This window comes from Odocoileus virginianus, unplaced genomic scaffold, assembly GCF_023699985.2.
Source record: "Odocoileus virginianus isolate 20LAN1187 ecotype Illinois unplaced genomic scaffold, Ovbor_1.2 Unplaced_Contig_1, whole genome shotgun sequence".
Lineage (NCBI taxonomy): Eukaryota > Metazoa > Chordata > Mammalia > Artiodactyla > Cervidae > Odocoileus > Odocoileus virginianus.
Genome location: NW_027224318.1, coordinates 2189348 through 2198021, shown reverse-complemented (window position 1 = coordinate 2198021; position 8674 = coordinate 2189348). Strand labels below are relative to the sequence as shown.

General features: G+C 39.9%; 1 non-coding gene across 1 annotated transcript; it reads left to right on the top strand.

The window, feature by feature from the left end:
* Positions 1 to 217: 217 nt before the first annotated feature.
* Positions 218 to 290, top strand: TRNAG-CCC (transfer RNA glycine (anticodon CCC)). The gene has a single exon. It is a non-coding gene; the product is annotated as a tRNA-Gly (tRNA).
* The last annotated feature ends 8384 nt before the right edge of the window (positions 291 to 8674 follow it).

The following is an 8674-nucleotide window of genomic DNA, read 5'->3' as shown; positions in this document are numbered from 1 at the left end:
GGCTTCTCTCTCACAGGCTTAGTTGCCCCTTGGCATGTGGGATCTTAGTTCCCCAAGCAGAGATCGAACTTGCATCCCACACGTTGGAAAATGGATTCTTAACCAGGACGTGTTTTATTAATAAATAAAGGATCTTGAGATGAGCACTTAAGTAATCCTGAACTATCCTGGTAGGACTAATGTAATCACAAGGTCCTCAAAAGAAGGACTCAGGACTTCCCTGGTGGTCCAGTGGCTAAGACTCTATGCTCCCAATGCAGGGGGCCCAGGTTCGATCCCTGGTCAGGGAACTAGATCCCACATGCCACAACTAAGATCTGGTGCAGCCAAATAAATAATAAATATAGTGACAATGGAAGTGGAAGTTCAAGTGATGCCACCATGGGACAAGGAATGTGAGCAGTCTTTGAAAGCTAGAACAAGCAAGAATGGATTCTCCCCTAGAGCCTGCATAAGCCCTGCTGACACCTGGATTTGATTCCACTGAGACTCATTTTACTCTCAACATCCAGAATTGTAAGATAATAGGTTTGCGTTGTTTTAAACCCCTAAGTTTGTGGTGATTTGTTATAGCAAATGTAAGTAATGCATATGCTAGTATAAAACATCATGATGCTTTTAAAGCCATGCTTCCTTTAACCCAGAGAGACATTTTTTCCAGGGCAGTGCCTCACCGTGACTCTTTCTAGGGTCCCTCGAATCCTGGCACAGCAGATAGAATTCTTGGTGTTAGCTACGCAAGTGCCCTAATTTTGAACTGGTTCCCGCGCCCCCCTTCAACTTCCTCAGGCCAGACGTTGACTTGTTTGTCTCTTGCTTTAGGGAGAGCGGAAACCTCCAGTTTCCCCTCTGTAACAGCACTGACCCAGTTCTGCAAGCCGTTGCTAGTTAACGATCTGAAAAGGATCCGGGAAGGCTTATTGTTCGCCATCTTATTTTCCAACCTGGCTGGATTAACAGCTAATCAGAAATTAATGCTCTGGGTAGGCACTTCTTCCGACTTAACAGTGAGCATGTCAGCAAAATCCTTAATTGAGCACTTTATTGCCCGCCTCCACACCGACAGGGTTAACGATTATGAAGTAGGGAACTCAGTTATCACCATTTCCCATTGGGAATTTGGCTGTTCTTTTGGTTCCTGAATTTAAGATGAAACAGGAAATAAACAGTGCATGGTAAAAACTTGTTACATAGTTAGGTCAACAGGGTTTTTTCTTCAATATCTCTTCCCATTTGGAGCAGCAGGGCAGGGGACAGGAAGGTTTTGTGTGCCGGATATCAAGGGATGTGATCCTAATCTTGGTTCTGCTCCCAACTTGCTATGAGTTCAAGTCCCTCGGTTGACTTATCTGCAAAATTGGGCTAGGGACCTTAACATCAAAGAATCTTTTCATTTTTGGCAGTCTGAATCAATGGTTCCCAGATTTTTGAATTGCATGGACCAATGATACTTTCCATGAACATTTTGGAGACATACATAGAATTTATAAAGTTTGACTGTCAAGTGAGGGCATTTTTAAAAGGTACCACAATATTGTCAAACAAGAAAAGACATTTTATCACCAAAAATCTTGGAAGGGCATCATCTCAAAATAGAGAACAGCTCATTACGTTGAATCCTTTTAGCTTTATGAAAAACTCACTATCTTGTCTGGTTTTTTTTCTCTCATTTTAGATACAGGTATAAGAACACTGGGCTTCCCAGGTGGCTCAGTGGTCAAGAACCTGCCTGCCAATGCAGGAGAGGCAGGTTCAATCACTGGGTTGGGAAGATCCCCTAGAAAAGGAAATGGCAACTCACTCCAGTATTCTTGTCTGGGAAATCCCATGGACAGAGGAGTCTGGCAGGCTACAGTTCATGGGGTTGCAGAGAGTGGGACATGACTGAGCAACACACACATAGGAATCATTGTCCAGACTTCCCTGGCAGTCCAGTGGTTAGGATTCTGCACTTCTACTGCAGGGGGCACAGGTTTGATCCCTGGTTGGGGAACTAAGATCTCACATGTCACGTGGCCCAAGAAAGAAAAGAAAGATTGTTAAAGATTGGCAAAACTCAGCAGATCCACTTTTGGGATTCAATGCTCTATGGAACCAAAACTCTCTTATTTGTCCCCTAAAGTCACCCTGGGTAGGTGATCTCTTCCACCAGGCCTGCTTACTGCTGCTCCAGTCAGAAACTCATCAAGGGGAACGCCACTAATCTCTTCCGCCCCAGAAGGAAAAGAACATCTATGTCTAAAAGCTTCAGCAGAGAACAAGACAGAGAATAAAGTGGAAAAGGAAGCTAGGTTTGATGAGTTGGAAAAAAATCAAACAAATCAAAAGGACATGTGTGGTGCATTGTGCCTGTGCATGCACATGCATGCATTCTGAAAGAAGAATCTAGGAAATTTGAAGTTTGGCCTCAGGCATCTGAAGCTGGGTCTCATTCATGTGACTCTGGTTCACAGAGAAAAATGTCAGACTCCAGATCTCTCTGCCCCTTAGGGAGGGTAGACCTCTCTAAGCATCTCCGAAATTGCTACAGATAGTCCCAACTTGGTAATGTTGAGGATGCTTACTGATTCAAAGCCTGGATCAATGACCAGTGTTGCCATACTGTGTTGACTTTTTCCCTCATGGACTCGAAGAAGTTGGGTGACCCAAAGCCACAAGTTGGTCAGTGGGAAAGCTGAGATCCTATTAAGGACTGTCAAAATACAATGGGTGCACACTTTATTAAAAAATTTAAGATACTATTACTTTATAATACTAAGTTGCTTGTGCACAGCATTCTATTTCTACTTTTGTGTACACTACAGTATGCTCACCACCAAAAATTTAGTTTCCATTCATCACCAGACAATGGATTCCTTTAATTCATTTATTCATTTTGTACATCCCTCACTATCCCTTCCCCTCTGGTTACCACTACGCTGTTCTCTGTACCTACATGTTTGGTTTTGTTTGGTTTGTTAATTTATTTTTGTTTGTTTGTTTCTATATTCCACAAATGAGTGAAATCATATGATGTCTCTTTTTCTCTGCCTGACTTATTTTACTTAGCATAATGCCATTGAGGCCCATCCATATTGTCACACGTAATGCCTACATTATTAACCATGGTTATATACTGCCTTCCAAATAGTCCAGTTTTACCATAGGATAGACTATATGATAGTTTGTTTGGTTTCCTATTTATCAAGGCTTTTTTTATCCTAATAATAGAATGATTATGGTAAAATTGAGGTGAAGGGTAAATGGGAGTTCTTTGTAACGATTTCTGTAGGTGTGAAATTATTTCAAAATGAAAAATTACCCAAAAAAACTGCCAAAACTGTCACTATTTATAGATGACATTATATTATATATGGAAAACTCTAAAGACTCCATGAAAAAATTGTTAGAATAAATAAATTCAGCAAACTTGAGGATACAAAAATCTACATACAATATCTGTTGTGTGTGTATACACTGATAACAAACTATCAGAAAGAGAAATTAAGAAAACAATCCCATTTATAATTGCATCAAAAAGAATAAAATACCTAGGAATAAATTTAACCAAGGAGGTGAAAGACCTGTACATTGAGGTTGACTATAAGACATTAATGAAAGAAATTGAAGAAAACACAAATAAATGTGAAGATAATCCAGGCTCATGAACTGATAAAATTAATACTGTCACAATGTTCATACAACCCACAATACAGATGCAATGCAATTCTTATCAAAATTCCAGTGGCATTTTTCACAGAAATAGAACAAGCAATTCTAAAATTTGTATGGAACCACAGAAGATCCTAAAAAGCCATGGCAAAGAAACAAAACCCATTTCAGATAGGGTTGAGAACCCCATTGTACTCTTCCCAATCTAGTCCCCACTTTTCTCTTCTTGTAGTTAGGAATACATTATTAAACTTCCCATGCACATTTTTAATCATCACCAGACATGTACACCCATAAACAATGTATATTATTAGTGTATGTATTTTTCAACACTTAACAAATGAGGTTATACTGCATCTTGAGGCAATTTGGGTTTTCCACTCAACATTATGTTTTCAAGATACTAAATGGATAGATAGCTAGTGGAAAGTTGCTATGTAACACAGGGAGCTCAACTCGGTGCTCTGTGACAACCTAGAGGGGTAGGATAGGGTGGGAATGCAGGAAGGTTCAAGAGTGAGGGGACATATGTATACTTATGGCTGATTCATGTTGATGTATAGGGGCTTTCCCGGTGGCTCAGGGGTAAAGAATCCACCCGCACTGCAGGAGAGATGGCAGGAGCCACAGGTTAGACCCCTAGGTTGGGAAGATCCCCTGGAGAAGGGAATGGCGACTTGCTCCAGTATTCTTGCTTGGAGAATCCCATGGACAGAGGAGCTTGGCAGGCTATAGTCCATGGGGTCACAAAGAGTCAGACACAACTGAACGACTAAGTCTGTATGCACGCCGGCAGTGAGAGCATGGAGGCCCAACCACTGGACCACCAGAGAATACCCGCACAGCTTTATAAGAAGTTTTTATATTAGGTAGAGCAAGATACTGTACTTAGTTCTTCCAAAATCTTGTAGATATTTCTCTGATATTCTCCTATTCTCTGCAGCAGTTTGTAAAAGAGGGATTGGAAGATTTGGTAATTTTTTTTTCTATAAAACTGCTTGAGCCTAGTGTTTTTTAAGGTAGAGAAAATTCACTTCCATTAATATTTATTGCATTATGGAAGTATGTTTTCTTCGAGTCACTTTTGATACATTTTCTAGGAAAATAATAATTTCTTTCAAGCTTTCAAGTTTATAGGCATGAAGTTGGTCTTATGATCACTGAAATCTCTAATTCACCAGTACAACTGTCATAGTCCCTTTTTTATTCCTAAAATTATTTGTCTTTTCTTGACCATTGTTGTTATTTTCTCACTATATTCGTCCCTATTTTCCTCAAAGAACCAATTTTTAAAATTTGTTGATCCTCTCTCTGATTTGTTTTCTACCAAATTCATCAATTTCTGCTCCTTATAGTTTTCTTCTTTTTAAAATACTTTGTTTTTCTTTTCTTTTTTCTGGTTTCTTGAGTTAAACATTTAATTCATTTATTTTAAATTTGCTTTAATTTTTAAATTAAATATAGTCAAGATTGTAAAATTACCTTTATCACTTCAGCAAGATAACACTAGATCTTTTATTTTTAAATAATTTAAAACTGACAGAAAAGTTGCAGAAATAATAAAAGAATTCTTATGTACCACAATGCAAATTCCACAAAGGTTATCATATATATATATATATATAAATGAGTGCACATATGCTAAGTTGTTTCAGTCGTGTCTGACTCTGTGCAGCCCTGTAGACTACAGTTCACCATTCTCCTCTGTCCATGGGATTCTCCAGGCAAGAAACTGGAGTGGGTTGCCATGCCCTCCTCCAGGGGATTTTCCCAACCCAGGGATCATGTTGCCCTAAAGGTCCAAGAGCCAGCGACGAGAATGAAAACAGAACACGAAATCAGGTGCAATGGGTCAGGGGACCTGCAGCCTCTATTGGACTGAGGTGCAGAGTCCACTCTGAGTCCAGCTTTTATTCCTAATTGCAGACTACAAAACTTTTTTCTTTGATCTATCTTTCCCAAGACACTACACTGACATAGTCCAGATCTCCTTGTTTTTACCCCAGGCCATTCCCTTCTGGGATAGTCTCGGGAACAATCAGCAAGTGCATAGGCAGTGTTCATACCTAACGCTGACCCGGTGTTCCAAGGTCCATGCTTTCATGATCCCAGTCATACTCCCTTCTGGGTCTGGCCTTGGGGTTTGTAACAAGGCTATTATTCTAAGAAAAACATGAAAAATAATCATCAACACAGTTTCTTGATATATGCTGTTTTTCCAGGTGCTATTTCTATGAAATTTCTCAAGGCTGTGAAAGTACATTATTAGAAATTCCCACTATTGGATCAAACCCAGGTCTCCTGCATTTCCTGCATTGCAGGGAGGTTCTTTACCACTAATGCCAGCTGGGAAGCCCATCACACACACACACACACACACACACACACACACACACACACACACACACTTGCATATAATGGGTTGGCCAAAAAGTTTGGAAAACCCAAACAAACTTTTGGCCAACCCAATATTATATATTTTTCTAAACAGCTTTGTTTGAAAGAAATTTGCTGACATAAAGTCTCTTTTTCCCTCATATTTTAGTGTGTATTTTCTAAAAACAAGGTCATTCTTTTACATAATTACAATATAATTATCAAGTATGAGGAAATTTGCATTGATACAGTATTATAATCTACAGATCTTATTTATGTGTTCAATTCAATTAAGTGCAGTTGCTCAGTTGTATCCAACTCTTTGCGACCCCATGAATCGCAGCATGCCAGGCCTCCCTGTCCATCACCAACTCCTGGAGTTTACTCAAACTCATGCCCACTGAGTCAGTGATGCCATCCAGCCATCTCATCCTCTGTCGCCCCCTTCTCCTCCTGCTCCCAATCCCTCCCAGCATCAGGGTCTTTTCCAATGAGTCAACTCTTCGCATGAGGTGGCCAAAGTACTGGAGTTTCAGCTTCAGCATCAGTCCTTCCAATGAACACCCAGGACTGATCTCCTTTAGGATGGACTGGTTGGATCTCCTTGCAGTCCAAGGGACTCTCAAGAGTCTTCTCCAACACCACAGTTCAAAAGCATCAATTTTTCAGCACTCAGCTTTCTTCACAGTCCAACTCTCACATCCATACATGACCACTGGAAAAACCATAGCCTTGACCAGATGGACCTTTGTTGGCAAAGTAATGTCTCTGCTTTTTAATATGCTATCTAGGTTGGTCATAACTTTCCTTCCAAGGAGTAAGCGTCTTTTAATTTCATGGCTGCAGTCACCATCTGCAGTGATTTTGGAGCCCAGAAAAATAAAGTCTGACACTGTTTCCACTGTCTCCCCATCTATTTCCCATGAGGTGATGGGACCAGATGCCATGATCTTAGTTTTCTGAATGTTAAGCTTTAAGCCAACTTTTTCACTCTCCTCTTTCACTTTCATCAAGAGGCTTTTTAGTTCCTCTTCACTTTCTGCCATAAGGGTGGTGTCATCTGCATATCTGAGGTTATTAATATTTCTCCTGGCAATTTTTTCCCCCAATTATTTTTATTAGTTGGAGGCTAATTACTTTACAATATTGTAGTGGTTTTTGCCATACATTGACATGAATCAGCCATGGATTTATATGTGTTCCCCATCCTGAACCCCCTTCCCACCTCCCTCCCCATCCCATCCCTCTGGGTCATCCCAGTGCACCAGCCCTGAGCACTTGTCTCATGCATCCAACCTGGACTGGCGATCTGTTTCACACTTGATAATATACATGTTTCGATGCTGTTCTCTCAGATCATCCCACCCTCACCTTCTCCCATAGAGTCCAAAAGTCTGTTCTATACATCTGTGTCTCTTTTTCTGTTTTGCATATAGGATTATCATTACCATCTTTCTAAATTCCATATATATGCATTAGTATACTGTATTGGTGTTTATCTTTCTGGCTTACTTCACTCTGTATAATGGGCTCCAGTTTTATCCATCTCATTAGAACTGATTCAAATGTATTCTTTTTAATGGCTGAGTAATATTCCATTGTGTGTATGTACTGCAGTTTTCTTATCCATTCGTCTGCTGATGGGCATCTAGGTTGCTTCCATGTCCTGGCTATTATAAACAGTGCTGCGATGAACATTGGGGTACACGTGTCTCTTTCAGATCTGGTTTCCTTGGTGTATATGTGCAGGAGCGGGATTGCTGGGTCATATATATCCCGGCAATTTATGTGTTACTAGTTGTCTAACTAATATTCCTTATAGCGAAAGGATCTAATTTGGGATTAGGTACTGCATTTAGTTGTCACATTTCTTGCAGGGGTGTGGTATCTAATCTAGAAGAGTAGCTGAGCATTTCTTTGTCTTTTGTGATCTTGATAGTTTTGTAGAGTACAGGCCATTTAATTTGGAGAATGTCTATCAATTTGGATTTGTTGATCTTTCCTCATGAAAAAAAATTCAGGTTATTTCTATAACTATGGCAGCAATGTCACACAAATGATGTGTCCTTCTCAGTGCAACTTAGGAGACACATGATATCTATGTCCCATTACTGGTGATATAAAGTCTGTTCACTTGGTTACAGTGGTGTCCTCCAGGTTTCTCCTTACTATGCTTTTCTTTGTTATTAAGTGTTTTATAAAGGAAACTCTTTGAAAGTATGTAAATGTGCCATTTCTCATCAAAATTGTAACCGACTACTTTTAGCATCTATTAACGATTATTGCCAAATGGTGATTTTCTGATTCCACCTATATTTATTAAAATTTCCTGTAAAGAAGGACTTTCACAAGTTCTCCATTTATTTCTTTAAATTGATATTTGTATGAACTTGTGGATTCACAGCAGGGCCTAGGTGAGGAGAATAAAGCAGCTGAGGCACAAAATTTAAGGAGGTACTTATCCTCAGTGCTGTGCAAACATCATCTTAAAAGCAACAACCTAGAGCCTTTCCCCTCCTCCAACTATGTGTCTATTCTCATCCCTTCCCATCTAGCAGTTTTACAGTCGTCTCCACCCAGCCCCACGTCCCTATTTTAGAACTCGGTCTTACAGTCAGTCTGAAGTTTCTGTTGTCGTAATATTAGG